Consider the following 23,830-nt stretch of genomic DNA (forward strand, 5'->3'; position numbering starts at 1 on the left):
TTTTCCTTGAAGCATTTTGTATTTGCGGCCCAGACGTTGTCTGCTCGCTGCTGTGTACGGGGTTGTCTTTTGGATAGAAATGTCCCTAATAGATCACAGTTAGGGACTTAAAATGTCTTTGTTTATCCCAAAATGTTTATTTCCTTTATCCTTCCACAGACACTGTAGTCAATTTCTTTTCCCACCCTTTTTATCTCAAAGAAAACTAGTTTTATCATTTGAAAGTATCTTATACCATAAAACCAGGTCAATATTAAAAGAAGGGTGTAATCATATAATTAGTCTCAGACAAGAGATGCAGGATTTAGAGTGGAGAAAAATAAGATCTTCACAAGCACTGTAATCAATTGCAAAGAATGAAGAAAGCAGAGCCCAGGCTTCAGTGTAGGGATCTTACGTATTGGGAACTGTGCACTGGGACTGGGCTCCCCCCATCCACGAGCAGAAAGGACGCTACTCTGTCAACCTTCAGTTAAGTTGGAGTCCCAGGTTGTGATGAGAATAAATCTTTGATTTATTTTTCAAGTCATGACAGACAACACCAGCCCTGAGCCACACCACTCCCTGCACTTTCTCATGTCTCCTTGTTCTCATGGTCACACTCTTCTCTGTGCCCGACACACTTCTCCTCACACCACCACTACACTTCCCCTTTTCTCTCCACGTCCATGCCTGCCAACCCACATACCCTCATCTCCTTACTCAAGCAGTAGCCCCTCTGACGAGACTTCACTGACCAGCCTTCCAACCACCCACACCCTGGCCCCATGAGGATGGAAGTGCTCCACTGTGCTCCCTCCTATTGTTCCTTGTCCAGACCCCACGGTGGCACTGCTCAATGACTTGCTTATTATTTGCCTGTACATCTGCCTCCTCCCTGGGTGGGAAACCCCTGAGGTAAGAAACCGAATCTTGTTTAACATCGTATCAGTAGGGCCTAGCACAGCACCTGGAACTAGCAATACACAGCCAATTTTTTTTTAAAGATTTTATTTATTTATTTGACTTAGAGAGAGAGAGAGATCACAAGCAGGCAGAGAGGCAGGCAGAGAGAGAGAGAAAGAGAGAGGAGGAAGCATGCTCCCTGCTGAGCAAAGAGCCTGATGCGGGGCTCAATCCCAGGACGCTGAGATCACAACCCAAGCCAAAGGCAGAAGCTTATCCCACTGAGCCAGCCAGGTACCCCTTAGCCAATTTTTTTTTGAATGAACAAATTTTTTTATGGGCTCAGGATGATGATAGGTCCCAAGGATGACTAGACAAAATCCCTTCCTTAAGGAGTCCAGAATATGGAGAAGGTGTACACACCTAGCTTCATGATGGAGTGGGTGATGGTTAAATTCTAGATTAGGAGGGGAAACACTGCAGGATTTCAGAGCAGAGAACCCATCTGGAATAACAGCCAGAGCACAGTGTGAATGTCCTTTCATTCAATACATAGTTATTGTGGGACGATGCTGATTAAGGAGGTGCGATACATCAGAGAATAAGACAGACAAAATTTGGTGCACCTGGAGTCTCAGTTGATAAAGCATCTGATTATTGAGCTCAACTCAGATCTTGATCTCAGGGTTGTGCGTTCAAGCCCCATGTTGGGCTCTACAGTGAGTAGGGAGCCTACTTAAAAAAAAAATGGACAAAACTCTTAGCTCTCATGAAACTTACTTTTTTTGGGAGGAGACAGACCAACAAGTTCAAACAACCACCAAGAAGGCATATGCTAGCCCCATAAAGGGAGCAGAGACACTGAATTTTATTAATTCACTTCTTTATGCTTCTTGTATAGTATAAGCCAGCTGGTGCATTCAGGAAACAAACAAACAAAAAAATTTTTTTTAAAAGAAAGCAAAAAGAAAAAAAAAAACAACAAAAAAGGAAGCAAATGCCTCTGTGAAGCATGCATTTGCAGTTATGCTTGCACGAATCCTAAAGAGCTACCTCACATCCACCTCTCCTTTCCTGTCCCAGTGAGTTGCCCAGGTGACCAACCTGCCCAAGGTCAGTCCACAGGCAGTCATGGGATTTGGGCTACACAGTGGTCACTGGTCTTCATTTTTAGAGCCCAGGCTCTGTAGTGTTGCTAAATCAGGTGAGAAGTTGAATGTCGTGTGATGCCTGTGGCAAGCCTCTGGCTTCTCACTTCTTTCGACATATTTTTGAAATCCTAGTGATCACCACTGAGCACACCAAGGGAGATAAATAAATAAACCACTCACTCATTCAACAAATATTTAATGAGCACCTACTGGAGTCCAGGCAATAATAAGTCTGCCTCTGGAGATCTGATGGTGAGCAAAACAGATGAGCTTGTGGTGTATAACAGTATATTCAGTAGGAGGGACAGACATACAAAAGAAAACCCAACAGTATATTCATCACACAAATGAGCTCCTTGACCCTTGGGAAGCTCCAACAAGAAAAACTAGAATAAGAGAGGTCTCCCTCGACTTCCTCCTCTCCTCGAAGGTACACACCCCTTTTCACATCTTTATAGCCTTTTCCCCCTTCACAGAAGACCTGCTGCTCCCCCCACTTCCCAGCATGAAGCTCCGTACTTTGTGTCTCAGTCTTGGCCTCTTTTTCTGAGGACCGGGAACCTTCCTCTAGCCCGCTTCTCCAATCCATAAGCCTTCCTCTTACTCAGCTCAGTTTCCCACGTTGTCCTTGCTAGCAGTGTGTCTCTAATTTTGATGCATAATAGAATCACCTGGGGGAATTTGGATGGCCCTCCTGGCTAGACACTCCACAGACCAATTAAATCACGCTCCCTGGAACTGAGACCCAGCAAATTCCAATGTGCAGCCAAGTTTGGGAACCCATGACTGATACATCTGTCTCTGTTTCCTTACCTTCCATTCCTTCCCCTACCACAGCACAAGCCCATCTCTACCCCCACCGTTCCCCTGGGCATATAGACTTCTCCTTTCTATAAAACCCCCTGGATTTTTCTCAGTGTCTGTCTTACTTGGCATTTCTCTGGGATTTGACACTGGCCCCTTCTCTTCTCTTGAAATAATCTTCCCTTTGCTTCTGTTCCCCTCTTCTCCTATTTCTCTGATTGATGGCCCTTTGCCTCCTTTGTCCCACTTTTTTGCTTTTAAAGTGTGGGTGTGTTCGGAGAAACATCTCATCTCAGTCTGCACACTGTACACCCCCTTAGAAGGTTTCAATGGCATCTCTCTGCTAAGGCCCCTTGGATCTCTCCAGGCGAGACCTCTCCTCAGAGCATTTGGTTTAGTCCTATACATACAACCGTGAGCTAGATATCCCCACCTCTGTGTCCTTCAGAATTCTCAAATGTATATGTTCAAGTTGAATATATTATCACCTCCAACCCAACACACACATTCCAACTACTTCCCCAGCCTCAGAACCACCTTATTAATTTCCTGTCTCGGTGGCAAAAATGTCTATCTGCCTTGACATCCATCAAAAACTCAAGAATTGGCCTTTCCACCTCCCTGGGTCTTCCGCCCCACATTCAATCAGGCTTCAAGTCCTGTGGAGCTTGCCTTCTTAACATCTCCCAACCCTCCCCTCACCGTCCCCCACCCCCCCCCCCGCCCCCGCTCTGCATTCCCTTCACTACCATGCTTTCCATTTCTCATCAGGATTATCCTAGTGCTCTCTGTTTCATCCCAAGCCCCCTGATGTGTCCCCCCATGGCCACCAGAGTCATCTCTATCAAACACAAATCTAAGAGGCATCTTCAGTGCCCCTAGGTTATTTCAGGATACACTCAAGGTTTTTCTCATGGCACACAAGGTCCTATATTTCTCTCCAGCCCCACCGCTTGCCAGAGCCATACTAAAATACTTGTGGTTCCCTCGATGTGCTACTGTCTGTCTGGCTCAGTCCCTTCAGTGCCTGCCTCATCCACTTCTTTGTCTGGTTAAGCCTTATACACTCTTTAAAGACTCAGCTCAGAACTTCCTTCAGGAAGATTATTGTATCAATTTTTTTCAACTAACAAAATGTCAAACTAGAGATTTAATGCAGTATGATACAGAGACTTCTTATCCCCCTAGCAAGAAGCACACAGCAGGCAGTTCCAGAACTAGTTAATTTCGCAGCCTGATGATGTCTGAGCTGTAGGCTGCCTTCTCTTTGTCTCGGCGTTCCCCATATGGTCTCAAACTGCATGCCTTGACTCCAGACATCAGATCCACACAAAACCACATCCAAAGGCAGAGAGAAATAACAGCTTCCCCCGCGACATCTTCTTTCTCGGAGAAGAAAATGTTTCCCAGCAGACTTTCCCACTGGTCCCATTAGGCAGGTCTAGGTTACTGGCTTACCCTACAGCAGTCTTTGGCAAAGGAAGAAGGATCACTATGGCGTACCTGTGACTAGGGGAAAATCCCTCTTCTCTGAAGGTGTTCTGCCTCATATAAAACAAAAGGTTCCTTTGGAAAGGAGAATGGGGATATGGTGGGTGGGTAGGCTATCAATGGCTTTAGCCATGCTTTCTCTCCTAGCGTCCCCCGCTCTCCACTCCCTTACCGGTGAATGCGGTGCCTTTCAAGTATTCTGTCATTGCGCTTTTCAAGCTATCTTGTACTGCTGGTTTATTTGTCTCCTTACTCTGGCCTCCATACAGTTTCTTCATCTTTGAGGCCTCATGCGTAGTCTCAACAGAAACTATCATTTGATTGATGGGATGATTGAATTAATTAGTGAAATGTTCAGGACACTTTCCGCATAGTCTAGAACTGTGGTTGCATTAATGCTAATAATTTGACCCATCTATATAGTAATAGTTACCCATCTAAAGAGATTCATATATGACCACACAGTTTGTGCTATTTGTTCCATTCAGTTTCTTTCTTTCTTTTTTTTTTTTAATTGCTCTTGTGACAGTCCTATGGTTGGTTATCCTCTGCAGCAGCAACCAAATGACCACTTTCTTCAGTAAACAGAGTCAATGTCTCTGGTTCCCCCCAAAGGACCATGCTGGTGTTGAGTTCTTTTATTTTTTCCTGTTGCTCCATTAGTGTCTGCCAAGCCAGCATAGATCAACACTATCTATCCGTGTCCTATCTTTGGAGTGGAACTTCAAAGGTGGGGTTTCCTTTTCTGGGTCAAATTGACCTGTAACTTCCGTCTTCTTCACACTAACCCTCAGTCTGTAGGACTCTCTGCGAAGTGGTCAACAGCTTCTCATCCAGTGCCTTTGCAAATATTTATTGAGGGAATTATTGGATGAATCATTTAACTGACTAGCATGTAATCTTCAAAAACAGCCATAGCAGACAAGAGCTCTTTTTTAAAAGGTATCTGCCTCAGCTCAAACATCTTTAAAAATAACCAAATTAGCAGCTTTTATCAATGTTGACATTCTGTTCTCAAACTAATTACCTGCTTATGTAACTGGCCTTATTAAGGGCTGTTGACACCTCCTTAAGTTATCTTTGGAAATCGAAATCAAACCCAAATACAATTATGATCTTGCCAGGTTCAAAACCTGCCATTTTGATATGGCCAGAATTCCCTTTTGAATTTAGAAAACTAAATTCAAACCCTTAAGTTGGAAAAAGAAGGGATGTAAATCAAATCAGTAAGTGAAAAATGAATAAAAACAGCCATTGGTTAACTTAGGCATGGAAATAAAAAAGAAGTGTCAGCTGAAGCACGCATTGCTATTTTTCTAATATAGAATGAACATTAGTTGGAATGAAAATTTTGTTTTTGACATTTGCATGGACAATGGCTCCTTAGCAAAAAGAACTGTAGAGCTCTGTCATGTCAACATCCCCTGTGACAATAAGCATTATCCCTGTGACAGAAATCATGGCCAGTATCCTAGTGGATCTCCTCAGAGCAATCAAAACATCAGAGAGGATGTTCTATTAGATGTCAGGGTCCATGAAAGCAAAGTCATGGCATCACGCCCCAGACTGCCAGGCAGGAGTGGGTCCTGTCCCAGGTCCCCCAAGCAGGATTTGTCAGAGGATCAATGAGACCGAGATGGTTAACTTAGCTGTTAGACATAGTAATTCCTGCTGGAATAGAAAGAGTATCCACCCTCATGAGAACATGCTCAGGCACAACTTCAAAACTTCAGCTGTCAGAAATGGGGCCCATTTGGCTCAAGATATAAATCAACCTCTGAAACAAAGGAACAGAACTCCCAGCAAACATTGCCCTGTCACAGCAAACCAAAGGCCCATCCTAGCTCACTAGGTCATAAATTCCCGGAAAGCATAAACAGCTAAGTAGTGACAATATTATTTATAAATAATACTCAAGTTTGGGCTGACTCTGAAATGCATATTCACAAAATCAAGCAAAGGTGAGCTTTAGAATTTATTTAACCCATACTCCTCATTTCACTAAAGAAGAAGTCAAGTTTTAAAGAGGAGTATGGTCTTGCCTAATCTCCTATGACTCTCTCTCTTTCTCTGGGACCCCCAGACTCTTAACTCCAACCGATGGCTCTTCCCACTTTATGCCATAAAGCCCCTACCACAACACCCTGTCTGCCGTTGGCTTTCAGTAAAACTTGATGAAAAATTGTGTCATCATGATTATGATTGACAAGGCCAGTTTCAGATTACATAGGGCTTAACATATAATTTGGGGGAAGGTCTTCTTTAAGAAAAAGAATACAAAATGAGGAATATAAAATTTGGCACAAAAACGAATATTTCTTTAGACTGAGAGAAGAAAGTAAACACATTTCAAATAATAACAAAGATGACTAACACCACCAGTATCACAAAGTCCATAAATAACATATTCTTATTAAATAATTGCCTGGCACATCTCTATAATACATTCTTCCCACACAGTTTTGGGCTCCATATGCTCTGATTAACTCTTCATACAGTTACAATTGTATAATCTTTTCTAAAAAACAAAATTCAGTCTTTCTTTTAGTAAAAAAAGTTTTTCTTTTAATTTCACGTTATTTAAATGGTTTAGAAAAGTTACTTTCTGCTTCATAAGTTATTGTATTGAGCTACCTAATTTGTACAATACATTACTCTTATGCTACACAATGATTCAAAGAAGAATATGGGTAGGACTTTTGTTCAGGGAAAAGTCTTGTCTTTTCAAGACGAAAGTCTTGTCTTTTGTCTCATCAGGCTGTGGGTCAGATGCAGGTTCATCTGTACCAAGCATCAGACTTCATCAGAACAAGATATGGTAAAGTCACAAAAACATGACCTGTTGTGCATGCAGAAAACATACAAATGCACATTCAGAATGGGCTCAGCCCTATAGACCTGTCTATAGGAGAGGTCTGTGTCCTAAAACACAAGAATTCAGACTAAATTCTATTTTGTGGGACTTTCCATCATAATACAAAAGAATGGAAGGCGTGTTAATCTAGGTACAGGCTACACTACTCAAGTATATTGCTGACAGAAGAGAAGTTCGATCTGACGAAGATGAGCAGAGAATTTCTCCAATTACGGTTTTATACGTCTGGCGATTTAAAGAATGCTTCACAGACTCGCATCTGGATCCACTTGGAACCTGTGTCTTTTCACTTCCCCCTAGCTTCAGAGTGGGTGCGGAAGGACACAGGCATAACAGGACACCGCCTCTGGCCTCGCACCCCATGTGACTCTGCTGAGTCGGCACAGGGAGGGAGAGGAGAGCTGCAGAAAGTCCTTTACGGTGGGAGAGCTAATGCTAACTTACCTCTCCATCCAGGGGACTGGAAACCACATCCATCTATCGCACTAAACCAAGCTCACGTATCTCCTGGGCAATTTATATCCTCTTAGCAGGATGCCAAAAAGTTCCCAGCCACGGCAAAGTCGCCCGACTCAAGAGCAGAGGAAAAAGACAGCACTCTTCATTTACTGTGGCTACAATACCATGCAAAAAAAAATTTTAAAAACTTAGAGTCATGGGAACGCAAAGCTGGCGACCCTCCCATGCCCTTGAGAATGAGCCTCATAAGGGAGGGGCCCTTGAAGATTTATGAGTTTTGTGGTCCTTGTGCCTCTGCATGGTGACCTTTGTACCATCGTGTGCAGAGACAGGGAGACAATCAGCAGTCATCTTTCAAAGGATGGGACGGATCATCTGGTCTGATGGAAAGTGTACTTGTTTTGCCAGGCTCCCCTAAGACTATCACGCACTAAGTGTCTTAAAAGGACAGAAATTCATTGACTCACAGTTCTGAGGCTAGAAATCTGAAATCAGGGTGTCAGCAGGATCGTGTTCTCCCCAGTAGCTTTAGGGAGAGTTCCTTCCTCACCTCTTCCAGCATCTCCTGGCTCCCGGGAGTCCTCGGTGTGCTTGGCCTGCCAATGCATCTCTGCTGTCTCTGCCCCCAGTGCTGAACGGTCCTGTGTGCGTCCGTCTCTGTGTCTTTGCTCCTCTTAAAGGACCCCAGTCATCTGGGATTAGGGGCCCAACTTAACTCATTACCCCTGCGACAATCTTCTTTCCAAATAAAACTACATTCTGAAGTCCTGGCAATCAGGACTTCAATATCTCTTCTTTGGGTAACACAATCAGACCGTAAGAGAAAGGAAGCGATACTGTCCTCACTACGCATTAACCCTGCACGGTGTGATTAAGCCACCGAAACTTACTCGGCAGCAATCAGTGGCACTGCGCCTGTGCTGGGGGGATCTGGAGGAGGAGGAAAAAGCAGGACTCTTAGAAGAGCTCCCAGCCCTGGGAGAGAGACAAGGGAGCTAACGAAACGCAGGGCTGCCCTTGCTTTACGGGAGACCAATGCACACGCTCAAATGGGCTTCCTAAGGACACAGCTTGCAAGCGCCAATGCGGCCTGTTTGAACAGAGTCTTCAAGAATGGCTAGATGGTCACCAGATGCACAAGAGAAGGAAAGAAGTTCCAGGCAGAAGGCACAGTGCATCACCAGGCCTGGGTTCTCGGGAAGCAAGGCTTTCAGGGAGAGTTCTGTGTAATTTTGAGTGGTTGGAAGCAAAGCCCTATCTGACAGAATGGAGGATTAGACCAGGGAGGTAGGGGGATCCAGGTCGCTCAGGCTTTACACACCACGATAAGGAGTCTGGTCTTTACCGTGTAGAGTAGGGGGCAGGCCGGGCACGAGGAGGAGAATACTCGGCTGGGTTTGCATTTCAGGAGGACTGTTTTGACGACAGTGCAGAGGGTGGGCTGGACAGAGAAGGAAAGCGGGATGCTCTCACTGAGACCCCCCGGAGCTACACGGGTTCGTGTCTTCTTCTCTCAACTCAGCAGCGCCCCCGGATGCAAGTGCGAGCTGCGGGAACTGGAGCCCGGGAGGGAGGAAGGCTAGCTCAGGGGACACCCGCCGTGGCCACCACCCCAGGAAGAGGCCACGTGAGCCTGATCTAAGGCAGGAAGCAGCGCGGTGAGGCGGAGAGGACAGACTCCCAACGGCCTTCAAACTAGATGCCCGTGTCGGTGTGGAGTGTGAGAGACAGGAGGAGTCCACTGCCTCTCTGGGTCTTATTTGCACGTTTGTCACCCCCGGGTCATCGTCCCTGCAGCCTCAGGTCCAGCGGTCTCCTGCGACCCAAACACCCGGCGGAGTCGCAAATGCACGGCACCACCTGAGCGTCACCTTGGAGAAGGAGAGGTTTGTCCTCATCTCCATTTGGCCTCTCTTTCTGGAGTCCTCACAGCATAATAAACTGCAACCAGATCATTCCAGAGCTCTGCCAGGGAAAGAGGACGTTCCACAGAGGGAGGATGAGGGCAGGAAGGAGTCTAGTGCCTTGGAAATGGGTCCGCTTGCGTGTGTGTGCACGTGTGCACATGTGAACCAGAGTTAAAAGAATAAAGACTCGTTTTGGGGGGTTTTGTTTTTGTTTGTATGAGCCAAAATGAAGTCACTTTTCTTTTTTCTTTTTCAAGACTCGTTTTTTCTCTCGGTTTTCCTTGTGTTTTTGTTTCTCTTTTCTTTTTCTTTCCTTACCTTTCTTTTCTTCTCTTTCTCTTTCTTTTCTCAGGTCCATTCCTTTCTGGGACATTCTCTAAAAAGATCTTGTGTGAAGGGATGGGAGTGTCTTCCCAAAAACTAGTCTGAGTGTGAAAGGTCAGAGTCCCCAGACCCAATAAGGCAGAGAGGACATGGGGGTGGGGGCTGGGTCCCTGGACCCCACCTCTGGAATTGCCTAACATTTATACCTTATTAATCACCTAGTCCTACCTATACATAGCAAAAGCAAATCAACCCCATTATATGGTTTGTTATATCGTGATGATATATTATCTTCTTATTTGTTGCTCATAGATTCATCTACTCACACATGCTAAGAATAGGGAGACCTTGTTTTCTGTCCCAGTCCTTCATCCATAAGTCATTCTGCATTTAACAAGTGTGTATTAAGAAATGTGCTCTGCTAAGATTATGAAGATAAAATAACTAGATATAAAATGTGAATTTAACAGAAAAGGCAATGAACTTCTAAACCCTCTATAAATGTGTTATTATGTGTTAACATGTTTTCTCTTTTATACAAATGATGGGATTCTCAGCCTCCCATCGATGATAGATGTACCTAGAGCAGCTTTCTGGGCATGGCCTGGGGATCTAAGCCCTTCACCCCATACCCCAGGCCCCTTGTGGCCCTAGATGCGCGCGTGCTCATGTTCTGAAACTCCATTCACTCATGGAGGCCTGAGTCTCCACACGTGGTGGTTCCGGTGACTTTCAGTGTTCAGGTTGTCTCTTATTTATTCTCTAAAAAGTAGTTAAAGCATCTTTTCTTTAACTGAAATAGTCAACTGGTTATGTATGCTAAAACCATTGGTTTTCTAGCTGTAGTGTCTGCATTTAACAGTGAAAATAGCCCCTTAATTGCCACAAAGCCAAGCTCTCTTAGGAGAAGCCTGCCCAGTGCGGTGCAGCTGATGCTGGACAGAGGGACTCTGGGCGCAGGCCCCATGTAGCAGGCAGACCCCCTCTTTTGGAGGACTGAGCCCAGACGATGGGGGAGGCCGCACACTGACGCATGACCAAAACGCAGGGAAAAGAAGTCTGGGAGCAGAGAACACTCAGAAACAGACAAGAGGTAAGGCAGACAGAGGCCAAGCAAAGCTGCGGGGGCAGGAGCCAGGCCTTCAGAGGATGGCAAAGGAACAGCTCACCTGGGGAGACAGAAGAGGGCAGTGATAAGGAGTGTGGACTATGGAGGCCTGGAGACGTGGGTTCAAATCCTGATCTGGCCACTAAGTAGCCATGGAGGAAACTGCTGGCTGATTCCACCCCAATTCTCTTCTTCTACACCTTCGCAATTATGAGTCGCAGGACAGTATTCCTGCTAATGCACCCTGAGCGTGAGCGGAAGGGGAGCCCAGCTGGTAGATTAACATTCTCCACTCCCAGCCGTGCCTTTGAACTGACCTTGGTATGGAGAGGTCATAAGTCTAAGAGGCCATCGCTTGGCCTCTGGATCCCTGCTAGGAGGAAAGTTCTGGCCAGTCAGAAACTCCTGCTTTGGTTTTCCAGTGCACAATACATGCATCTCTGGCATGTTAGAACCCTGACATTTGGGGGTTTATCGGTTATTTAGACAAGTTATATAACCTCTCTAAAATTGACCCTAAAAATGAGAGGAATATTAACCAGATGATTTCCCATCAATCCCTTATTTCCTACCAGTATTTCCTACTAGTCCCTCACAGCCTGGAATGTTCCTTCCTGCATAACTTCCTGTGCCATTCCTTTACTTCACGCAGACTCTGCTCACGTACTGCTGCCTGAGAGGGAGTGTCATGGCCATAATGTTTGAAATATTGCTCCTTTTCATGTCAGCCACCATTGTTTTTCTTCTAAATTTACCTCCCACCTCAAGTTTATTGAGCCATAATTGAAATAGAGTAAACTGCACCTATTCACACTGTGGATTTAATCATTTTGACATATGTAGATATGCTTGTCCTGCTTTAATCTTCTTCTTGGCATTTATTACTGTTTCATTTATTTGTTTAGAAACCGTCTCCACCACTAGGATAAAAGTTCCATTATAAATGTAAGTACTGTATCTTTGGGGCTTAGCATAGCATCTGATTTATAGGAGGCACTCAGTCAGTATTTGTTGGATGGGTGGGTGGGTGGATGGGTGGACGCAGGAAAGCCAGTTATAAGAAAAGCAACGTAAAGTCAAGGACAGACTAAGCAGCATGGACGACTCCATATGGAGCCCGTCCTAGGCTGGCTATCTTTCGGGTCTTCTATATCCAGTTGGTCCAAGTGTAGAGAAGCCAAATACATTCCTGCCTGCATACCAGTCCTGGGCCATTGGAGATAGCTGTTAGAAGCCCTGAGTTGTAAAGGATTCTAAGGCTGCGGCTCTCTGGGTTTAGCAGAAAAGAAGGTGGTGATCCATTGATGACGTCTATCTTGGGAAAGGAGGTAAGTAGTGGCAGGCATATCTGCAATCCTTTTCCTAGAAACCACTTGGGGCTACACATGCTGGTGTGGGTTAAATCATCTCAAAGGTGGATGGAAGCAAGCCACAGAGGCTGGGGAAAGATAGGACTTGACAGTAAGATTTTGAAATGCCATTGACCACCTATGCTGGCTGTGATGACACCAAGGCTGACAGTCCTGTGATTAAATACACTGAGATGATTAGTCTGGATAGGCATTGGGCTCCTGGCTTCTTTCCCATTGATTTTCAATGGGCAGTAAGAACACCCTGATAAATTCTACACAGGAAAGGGATACAAGGACACAAGAGGACTTTCACGCCCACCTTAACCAGACTGGTGTTTACCCATGACATTGGCCACATTTCCCTAAGTTAGTACTTGTGCTTGCCCCCTTTCCATTTCTTAGAAATGTATGATTTCTTTTCAGTCGATGGCTTGAAGGAAAGCAATGGAAGCCTGATGCAGCCTCATCTGACAGTAACTAAAGATAAAGAGGAAGCCTTCAACTTTTGAATCTTGCTATGAGTAATTCAGCCTTGTTATGGCAAGGTGTAAAGCTAAGGGGTATGTTATTACCATGAACGTGCCCCTTGCAAAATTGTTTCGTATTTTTCCAAAATTCGGCAATTCTTTCTCTATTAGAAAGAAGAGAGTCACTTTCCTCCAGCCAAATATAAAGCCTGGATGCTGCCTAAAGATCTTGGGATTTGCACAGTTGGGAGCCTGAAACAATACAGTTTGAGGTGTTTAACTTCTTAAGGCTCTCCCCCAAAGGTCATCGAGTCTCTCTGCTGTCCAGCTCTCTTCCTGGAAAAACAAGAGACTTCCTGGGACGTCCCGCCAGTTTTCAGCATTATTTGCAAACTTGTAACCTATGTGGTGGCCTTACCTGTGTACTCTGTACCCCATACTATTGCCAGGATGACACCAGGCCCAAGCTGGTGCATGTGTGTCTGCGTCTTCATATCCACATCCACATCCGTTTTTAGGGCTTCTAACTGTCTTCAATACATCTTTATTCTATTTCCCATGAAAGTTTTGTATACTGAGGTCGGGAGACATTATTACTTGTTACTTTAACTTTTGGATGATCTTAGATAGATTTTTTTTATTTCATTTTTTTAATGTATTTCTGGGAGATATAAATTCAATTGCTTTGTTCTTCTTGATTTTTCTAGCTGTTTATCCAGCCACTTGGCTAAACTTTTTTATTGAGTCTAATAATTATCTGTAGTTTCTTTTGGATTCTCTATGGAGACGATTTTAAATTCTGTTATGACTTTTAGGATCCTTCCATTCTGATCTTATTTCTTCCCCTTACTGAACTCGTCAGGATACTACTACAACATGAAATTGAAGTAAGATGGTAAGCCCTCTTAGTCTTATTCTTGATACTAAAGGGAATATTTTCAATATTTCTCTATTACTTATGATGTTGGTTATTTGGAGTGCTTTTGTAGATTTCCTGAAGTTAATGAAGTTATTTTCTTTTGAGAATTCTTCCTGGTTGCTAGGCATTTCTAGCTGAACACATATTGAGTTTTAGCAATCCATTTTTCTGTAACGATTGAGATAATTGTATATTTCTTCCTTTTAATTTATTAATGTAGTGAATCATAGTAATTAACTTTCTAATGTTAAACTAACTTTACATTTTGGAGATAATTCCAACTGACAGATGATATATTATTAAATTGCATATGTTGCTGAATTCAGTTTGCTGATATTTTTGTGTAGAATGTACCTATGTTCATAAATGACATCGGATTAATTTGCATTTCTTGTACCATACTTGCCAAGTTTGGTATTAAGATTAGGCTGCACTCATATGTTCTGGGATAATTTTTATAAAACTGACATTGTTTGTTCCTTGAATGTTTGAGATCACTTAGTAAAACTGCCTGGAGCTGGGTTATTTTTTGTAGGGATATTTCTTGTTAGTGATTGAATATTTTTATTGATTATAGAACTATTCACATTTTCCATTTCCTCTTGAATCAGTTTTGGTGTTTTATATTATTCTAGAATTTCTTAATTTCATCTAATTTTTTTCAATATGTTGGCATTAAGTTGTTCAAAAGACCATATTTTCTTTTTAACATATGTAGTCATGTTTTTTCCATTTTTACATTACACGATTTTTACATTTACATTAGAAAGTCAATTACTGTTATTAAGTTGTGCCTCCTCTCTCTCTCTCTCATTAATTTCGCAGAATGTGTTTATTTTATTAGCCTTTTAAGAAAAAACTTTGGCTTTGTGGATCTTTATTATGTGTTTGTTTTCTGCCTTGTTGTCTTCTACTTTCTTTGAGTTTAATTTCACTGCTCTAACTTCTTAAGAATACATAGTTCATTAATGTTCTACCATAATTCTTATCTGACTTTCCTCCAGATGATAAAGGCATAAGAATTAGAAATAAAGGTATTCTGACAATACGATCATATACATAGAAAATATAAAAGAATGTACCTATAAATTACTAAAGTGACTAAGCGGGCTTAACCACAGTGCTAGTTAAATATGCCAAGATCAGTCTTGGCATATTTCCAAATACTGGCAATAAATGATGAGAAAATGTATTCATTTTTAAAAAAGATAACTCTTGAACTAGTATCAAAATCATCCAATGTCTATAAATTTAACAAATCATGCACAAAGCATTACTGACAAAAATTTTTAAAGGTAAGCGATTATTACCCACTGATCTGGGACACCCATACTGCCTATACTGTTGTGGGTAGAAAATAAACTGGTCTTGTACTAAGGCAATGAAATTCAGAGATTTATTTGTTATAGTAGCTAGTGTTACTCTAAGTATTTTGGCTGAAAATGAATGCCAGTATGACATAATTTTCTCGATGATCAATTAACCAAGTGTTAAACGATGTTTTATTAGGTTCCATTTCAAAGAGTTTCATAAAAATCACCCTCCCTTTCTGCAGCCTTCACTCGGTCCTTTTCAGAAGCTGAAGGTCTTCTATTTGCTGGGCCTCAGGGATAGTTTGAATCAAACGGTCCTAAGAACACTCTCAGGTTTCAGGCAGGAAATCCTGGAAAGAACGTCTCTTTCATCACCTCTCAGTCCTGAATATCTAAAACGGCCTTCTTGAGGGCAGGGTATCACAGATAAACTGCCACCCTGGCTCATGGGTGCTTCTTAGAATACCTGCCCTACCCTCAGCTCCTGGTGATGGGCAGCTGACCCACCTTCCCCTCCCCCAGCTAGGTGGGCATGGTACCCAAATCTAGTTGATTTATTGGTTTATAAAGGACAAATCAGATTCTGGGGCTGGGAGATCAACCAGATCCGTGCTTCGCTAAACTCATGCTGGTAAGTAAACAGGGAAACCAATCTGTAATGAAACCAGAGAGTAGTGCTCCTATCGGTAGAAAATCAGAAACCAGAGAGCATTTGGAGTGAGAGAATGTGAAAGACTGACAGTGTCCCCCTCCCTCGGAGTCCTGGCTATGTCTTTCCTATAGCTAAGTTCCATGGGACCCGTCCAGGCTTCTAATGAATTCCTTCTTACTGGCGCTAATTTGGATGGGCTTCTGTTGTTTGTAATAAGTAGCCCCCGATGGAGACAGTGTTATGACAGGATTCAGCCAGGAGTCTGAAGAAGTCATGAGTCCTATCTTCTCAGTTATCCTTCTGTCAAAGTATAATTCCCCAAATATTAAAAACCTGATTTTCATATAGATAAGTAAGCACATGCCAAAGTTTTATTTAGTTCATTAATGAGGGAACCAGTAGAATGACAATGCTAGATCAGAGAGAATATGAAAAAATAGGACTTCCTTTTTTTTTTTTTAATGCTTTTTCCTTTTTTTTTTTTTAAGATTTCATTTATTTATTGGAGAGAGAGCACAAAAGCAGGAGGGCAGCAGCAGCAGGCAGAGAGAGAATCATTGTCCCCACCGAACAGCAAGTCCATCCTAGGACTCAATCCCAGGACCCCAGGATCATGACCTGAGCCAAAGACAGTCATTTAACGAACTGAGCCATCCAAAGGCCCAGAAAACAGGACTTCTGAAGTCAGTGGAGAAAGCAAGGAGAGCTGAGGGAAGATGGTAAATTCAGATCCAAAACTGGTTTATATCCAAGAAGGCAGAAAAAACATCATATGTAGGGTTGTCTTTTCTACCTGGATAGAAAATAAAATCATTACCGTCTTACCAGCATTGTACAAGGTCTGAGCCCAAATCAATGGCACGCGCTATGTAATGTTCCCACAAAGAGTGAGAGGACCCTTAGGCAAGCTTCTCTGGATCAATGCTTCTCAGATTATATAAAAATACAGATTTCTGGGTCTTGCCCTTAGAAATTCTGATTCAATAGATCTTGGGCTTGGCCTGAGAATTTGCATATTAGCAAATTCCCAAGTGACTTCGCTAGTCAGCAAACCACATTTTAATTACCACAGCTTTTGATGACATTAAAAGCTCACAAAATAACCCTTTTGCTTACTGCTGAGGTTTGAATAATTTTTCTCAAGCCTTCACTCAGAGTCCCCAAGAGAGAGCGACACCTCCGGATGAAGAAAAGCAAAGTAAGGCAAATACCATTTTGCTCTTACCTGAAGAGGTGGCTCAGTGGGTTAAAGCCTCTGCCTTCACTCGGGTTGTGGTCCCAGGGTCCTGGGATCAAGCCCTGCATTGGGCTCTCTGGTTGGCAGGGAACCTGCTTCCTCGTCTCTCTCTGCCTGCTGCTCTGCCTACTTGTGATCTCTGTCAAAGAAATAAATAAAATCTTAAAAAAAAAAAAAAAAAAAAAACCTGAGTGAGGGGCTTTGATGAACACAGCTGGGTCACAAGGAGAAGTCTTTTTTTTGTTTCCTCTCTCTGTGCTAGGTAGCATCAAACCAACAAAATAGGCACTTGGCCATTTCTCCCCAAGCTCCTATCTGAATCTTTTTTTATTTTATTATAATGCAAAAAAAAAAAAAAAAAAAAAAAAAAAAAAAAGCCTATTCAAGCCACACCAGCCAGTGACAGAGAAAAAGAAAGTAAAGAAAGAGGGAGAAAGCAAATCCCTTCCAAAATCAGGAATTATCTTCCCCGGGGGCCTCAGTTTGGTGCTGCAGTAAGAAGACAGCTTCCAAACACAAGAGGAGAGAAGGAGACACTCAGGCCTTCTTCCAAGGCAACAGACCTGACCTTACTAAAATAGTCCTTTCTTACTATTCTGGCTCCAGGAGATAAGGTTGCTACATGAATTGCAGGACACTTGAGTAAATTTGAATGTCAAATAAATAATCATTTTTTGTAAGTATGTCCCAGATATTGCCTGAGACATATTTATGCTACAAAAAACGTATTCCTTTTTTAATCTGATTTAACTGGGTATCCTGTATTTTTATTGGGTATTATAATAATACCAACTTCATGGCTATTGTAAGGATTAAGTGAGATAATAAAGTATTTAAAACATAGAAAACATTTGATACATATTAGTTCCTAACAGTTTCCCAGTTGTACAGAAGCTAAGTCTTGGAGAGAGAAAGCAATCTGCTAATACTGGACAGCAGGTGTTATGGCTGAATCGTGCCCCCCACACCCCGACAATTTATAGATAGAAGCCCTAACTCCCAGTACCTCAGAATGTGACTGTTTTGGAGATAGTATCTTTAAAGAGATCATTAAGTTAAAATGAGACTGTTAGGATGGGTCCTAATGTGATCTGACGGAGGTCTTTATAAGAGGAAATTTGGACACAAAAAGAGGCCAAAACTGTAAGAAAATTAATTTTCATCATTTAAGCCACTCAGTGTGTAGTGTTCTATTGTGATACAAGCTAACAAAGCAAGTAAGAGGCCAAGGTGGGGTTCAAACCCTGGTGGTTGGACACCAATGGCTAGGAACAAAAGGCTTGTGATTACCCTCTATTTCTCGTTTCTCTTTCTTACTTCTCTCTGAGCTTTATGACTAAGGGAGTGTGTGTACGTGATAGATTGGGAAAGAGAGAAAGAGAAAATCGGAGGGAATGCCCATGTTCTCATCCAGTCACTCACTTCTTTATAAGATCAACTGCTGTAACAGGTAACAACAATAGGCTGGTTTTTTCCCCCTAACCTTACCAATATAAATACGCCTAAAGGCTGTGCATGAAACATTTCCAGTTAGAGTTGTAAATAAATGTCTCACCAGAATGTTGAATGCTTGAATTACAAACCTGAGTAAACACTGAGACTGGAACATGGCAAAGTATTTACCTCTACCAGAGGGACATGTGGTCTCCAAGAGAACAGCCATTTGGCTGTCGGCTGACCGGTTATTTGTCCAAAGTTGCTGTTAGGGCTTGAATTTTGTCCCCCTTCCCAAAGCATTGAGAAAACCTGACCCCTAGTGCCGGAGTATGTGGCCTGGTTTGGATAAATATAACTAGTCATAAATATAACTAGTTAAATTGAGATGAGGTTACACGGGTGTAAGGCTGGTCATGAATCCAGTACAGTTTGTATCTTTATACAAAGAAGACACACACACACACATACACACAGGGTGAAGGACACGTGACAACAGAAAAAGATAGGGAAGGGCTGTGGCTTTAAGGCAAGACACACTGAGGATCCACATGCCAATGCCAAGAGCCAGGAGAGGCAAGGAAGGAGTCCACCCAGCGTCTCAGAGGGAGCTTGGCCCTCCTGACACCTGGGTGTAGACTTCTAGGCTCCAGAACTATGTGACAATAAATTCTTTTTTAAGCCATGAAGTTTGGGGCCTTCATTAGAACAAACCTAGGAAATGAGGACAGGACCACTTTACTGTCCTGGAATCAAAATATCTTCAGTGGTTTTGTAGACTTTTACAAGCAGTTCTGTCGCAGTTATCTGCTGCTGCGTAACAAACAAAACCTTAGTAACGGAAAACAATGATTTAGGATTTTATCTCAAGAGTCTGCTGAAAGGACAGAGAAGGACAGCTCCTTTCTGCCTCACACTGTCTCAGTCTCAGCTGGGGGGACTTGAATGGCTGGGGCAGGCACGGGCGAGAGAGAACCTTGTCCTTCTCTCCTCCCGACTTCTCTCCTCACTGACTCTCTCCATGTGGCTAGCCTGCACTTGCTCCCAGCACGGTGATTTTGGGCTCATTGAAACACCCTTATATGGCTCAGGATTCCAAGACAGAGTATTTTTTTTTCCTTTTAAAGATTTTATTTATTTATTTGAGAGGGAATGAGTGAGAGAGAACATGAGAGAGGAGAAGGTCAGAGGGAGAAGCAGACTCCCCAAGGAGCTGGGAGCCCGATGCAGGACTTGATCCTGGAAGTCCACGATCATGACCTGAGCCAAAGGCAGCTGCTCAACCAACTGAACCACCCAGGCGCCCTCCAAGACAGAGTATTTTAGGAGACCGAGTAGGAACTGTCAGTTCCCAAAAAAGCTAAAACAGGAACTGACACGGCATCATCTTCGAGTGGTCCAGCAGTCACAAGTCACCCTCATATTCAAGAGGAGGAGAAACAGACCTCCCCTCAAAGAGAAGAACTGTCTGAGAATTTGTGACCCTCTTGAATCTACATGCATTTTCTGTTTTACGTCATTCTAAAGCACGTAGGGACAAAAACACAATTTCTTCTTATGACAGTGGAGTGGAACCCACTGTGTCTGACTTCAAAAACCCCTGGGGAAAGTCTGATGTGAGCAGGTGTCGGATGTGAGGGGTGCACAGTTCTTTCTGGTGGGAAACCCGTCTTCCATTGCTTGGAACTTCATGCAGCACCAGAAAGAATCGAAACAATCTAGAAAATCAAAATGCAAACACAGAAAGGAAACAAGACGTTTTTCTTGCAAATTTGTAAATTATATGAAATGAGCAAGCTCCAGAAACACTGTACAGAATCTGAAGTGGGAAGGATGGGAGGGGCTGACATGCACTTCTTGTTTGCAGGAGCCTCGTGTCGTTGCACCCAAGGGGTAAAAAAACCTTCCAAAACAGGATCTGTCATTTAATCTTCATTCTATGCCTTCTTTGTGAATAGAGAGGAAACAAATCAGAGAGGGGAAGAAGGAGATCCTACCTAATGCACCCTCTTGCCCTCAGACTATAGGGTTGGGTACACTTGGGTTTGAATCTGGCTCAGCCCCTTCCTAACTGTGTCACTTTGGCAGGTCACTTCACATCTCTAAGCTCTGTCACTTTACCTCAAGAGGGGGATCCTGTTACTGACCCAGTGGGGTTGTTCTGAGTAATAGATTAGATCATGTTGGAAAATGCATGTAAAAAATAATACACGTTTGTCGTGATGGTCGTTGTTCTCATCTCTGTCGTCGTCACCCCTAGGGCCTTGTGACGAAAGATGAAACTCTATAAAGGACTAACTGTGGGAGTAGTGGATCACTCTGGAGGTTGGACTTACAGGTGCTTTTTCCTTTTTAACTCCATCTAAAATGAACAGGTATTTATTTTTCTCATCAGACAAGAATAGAGAAGTTATCTCTCAAAGCTTATCAATGTCCTTGTGGGGTCGCCTTTAGGTCACACTGGTGGACACTCTCCTTCTGTTTCCCACCTCTCCCTGCCCAGAGATGGAACGGCTGTACAGGTTGCAAGCATCCACTGCAGTGGGTCCTAGACAACCCCTGAGAGTCTTGCAGCTGCAGAGATTAAAATATGCCCCGCATATCCAGATATATTCCAAATTTGGCCACAGCCTCTCTGGATACCAGAAAGAAATGTAGGCTCCAGACCCCCTTGGTGACTACCAAATGTAGAGCAAAAATACTTGGGTCCAACAGAGCTGGCAGTAGGATGGGAGAAGCAAGGTGCAAAATACAGAGGGGTGTCGACCATGCACTTTCCCGATGGCCTTGAGAGTGAGGGCCTCCTTACGTTTGCACTCTGGGGACTTCACTCACACCATGATCCTAATATCACCATGCCCAGGAAGCCAGGAGCCCAAGCAGCCCCCACCCACCCTCCCCAGTGACTGGAAGAGACAAAGAGCCTATCAGACAGTTCCTTGGGAGGTGGAAGTGTGCTCCCTAGACACCCATCGGGAAAGTGATGGTCCAGAAACCTGGGGTGGTAGACACCGGAGGAAGCAAGTCAGCCTCGGGCTCCAAACAGTGGAGACAGTGTTGTCATCTCTTGTCTAGCTCCTGGGGTTAAGGTGCCCTCTGGCACTGTCAGCGTGCCCCCCAGACAAAGCATGCCCTTAGGGTTCTGCAAGGGGACTCCCGGTCCAAACCAAACAGGTCTCTGCCCGGAACTGAGCTCATCACAGTATGGTCTTCACAAAGGGGTGCTGGGCCCCAGTCAGTGCTGAACTTCTCTTCCTGTTTATCTGCATGAACCACCCTCCCTCCCAACTGCACGGAGATCTGTGATAGTATTATTTCCTCCAGAGAATCACAGACAGAGCCCTGTCCTGGTTGCCTGTTGCCACTCTTCTGCCCAACAGGACAGCAGCTTCCCTGGAGAACCCTCAGGCCCCAGAGCAGTCCCTCTGGCTTCCTCTATGGTCTTTTTTGTTGACAGAGGTCAGTATCATTTTTAGTGTTGAAAGCGGCAGATGATTAATTTCTGCTAATGATTTTCCACCTCGCCTCCTAGATTCCTTTCAGGAACCCCAACTACAATTTCAGCATTAAATGATTCATGTTTCACTTGTTTGCGGAAGGAATTCCCTGCCTGTTTATCTCTGTGGCTCTCTGAGACCTCTCTTTGTCCTTCCTTGTTTTCCTCCTTTTTTTCTGACCCTTCGTATCACTGAGCCTTCTTTTCTGGCCTCCAGCACTGTCCATGTCCCTGCACTACATGCCACCCCCAGCTCCTGGAGCCAAAAAAGACTGGTAATAATAAAAAAGAAAGTCTAATTCCATCCTTGGCATGCTTCGTGGATCCCGGTCAATAACTAGCAATTTAACAGGTGTCGTTTTTACTAAAGATCACCTTCACCAATTCTGCTTCCCCCAGCTGGGAAGCTGAACCATTCCCCTGAATGGTTCTCACTAAGTAAGTGCAAGATGGCGCCATGCCTCTTGTCCTATCTGCTCGGCTCATTTACCCCACTTACAGCAATGAACGACACTTGGGTCTCTCTAAAACAGACCGATGCGTGTTGCGAAGCTTCTGGTGTCATGGCCAAACTTTGAAGGGTTCCCCCACCGTTTCCACTGGGGTCAGCACTACATGATACAGACCTTTGCTGGAGTTCACTGACGTTTGTCTCGCTAACCATGAAACAACTTAGCACGGTCCTGCTTCCTCCTCCTTGGGCGGTTGCCATGTTTTTGGAGCCATCATTATATTATGGTCTTGAATAACCCTCTCTTTCTCCCACACTCAGGCCCCCAGAAGCATGTAGCTGAGCTAATGGAAAGATAGAGAACCTCCATTAACAAAAGTTATAGAAGAGAGTTAGCACCTGGAACCCATACACTTTATTCCAACTCCTGGGCCAGCCTGAGCCGAAGTTCCTTTTCCACTTGTTTGTGTTTGTCCATCAGGTGAAAGGGAACCTGACAAGTAATGGAGAATGTGAGCATATAGTCAGAGCCTCCACGGATTACTTTCTACCCATAACACGAGAAAAGGGGGTTGGTGACATGGATGTTAAAAGCGTGTTCAAAACTGGCCTCCAGGCAAAGACTATTACTGTTACTGCGGGCTGGTCGTCCACTGGTAATGTACGGTTGGCCGTGTGTTTGCTCTCATTAACTCCACAACAAGATGAGCAGTTTCTAAGTTACTTTCCCCTGGTAAACAACCTTGTGTCCACAGGGGAAAAAAATTAAAGAGGATTTGTGTGAAAGAATGTGTGACTGTTCCTGGGCAGGAAAGTTCAGAAAGACCATGCTTATACGACCCCGAATAAATGATTCAAGGGGACCAAACCGGTTGGGAACAATGACTTACTAGAACCCGCTGATGAAGGAAGTGGGATTTTCACCCCATAACTGTTTGATTCTGGCCCATGAAAAACATGACCCATTTTGCCTGTCTATGCCCTTTTCTTTAAGGTCTGCTTATTTGGCCCACTCTAGCTGATTCAACATTTATTAGTCTGTCTGCTTGTTCCAAAGACATTCGTTGAGTACCTGTGCCATTTCCAGTATGGCGCCGGGCCCAGCAGAAATGCAGAATGAAGGAGCTAGTCTGTCCTCACAGAGATGACAGAGCAACCAGGGAGATAGGCAAGTGGACAAACAACTAAAGGGCCAGAAAGAAGGTTACCACTGTTATTAAAGAAATAGAAGAAATAATGGAGAAAGCAACTGACTCTGACTCCATGATGTTTCCTTCAACCTAAGTCATGTGAAAGTTGGTTGCCAACAGGGGCGTTGTGATTTTCCAAGAGGGAGTTATAGTATGCCATTTCCCTAACTCGTGTCCATGTCCCACAGTGCCTTCATTTATGGCAAACTGGTGAACCTCTCTCTGAACTTCAATTGTAAAATGCTGTGGAAAGACATCTTTTAGGTAAAAGAAGTTGTGTTTGGGACAGGCTCCGAAGGGAAGGGGCCTGGATGT

General features: G+C 43.7%; 1 long non-coding RNA gene across 6 annotated transcripts in view; it reads left to right on the forward strand.

The window, feature by feature from the left end:
• LOC116575181 overlaps positions 1-13,375 on the forward strand; it is a 35,559-nt gene extending 22,184 nt beyond the window's left edge. For 5 of the 6 annotated variants that reach the window (XR_004279636.1, XR_004279633.1, XR_004279635.1 and 2 more), the window contains 3 exons: positions 11,910-11,949; positions 12,287-12,332; positions 12,780-13,375. This is a non-coding gene — a long non-coding RNA (uncharacterized LOC116575181). Of the gene's footprint in view, positions 1-11,909; positions 11,950-12,283; positions 12,333-12,779 lie in introns of all 6 variants that reach the window. The other variant, XR_004279634.1, reaches the window with a different exon arrangement.
• Positions 13,376-23,830: the final 10,455 nt, after the last annotated feature.

Source organism: Mustela erminea, chromosome 16, assembly GCF_009829155.1.
Source record: "Mustela erminea isolate mMusErm1 chromosome 16, mMusErm1.Pri, whole genome shotgun sequence".
In the NCBI taxonomy this organism is placed as follows: Eukaryota; Metazoa; Chordata; class Mammalia; order Carnivora; family Mustelidae; genus Mustela; species Mustela erminea.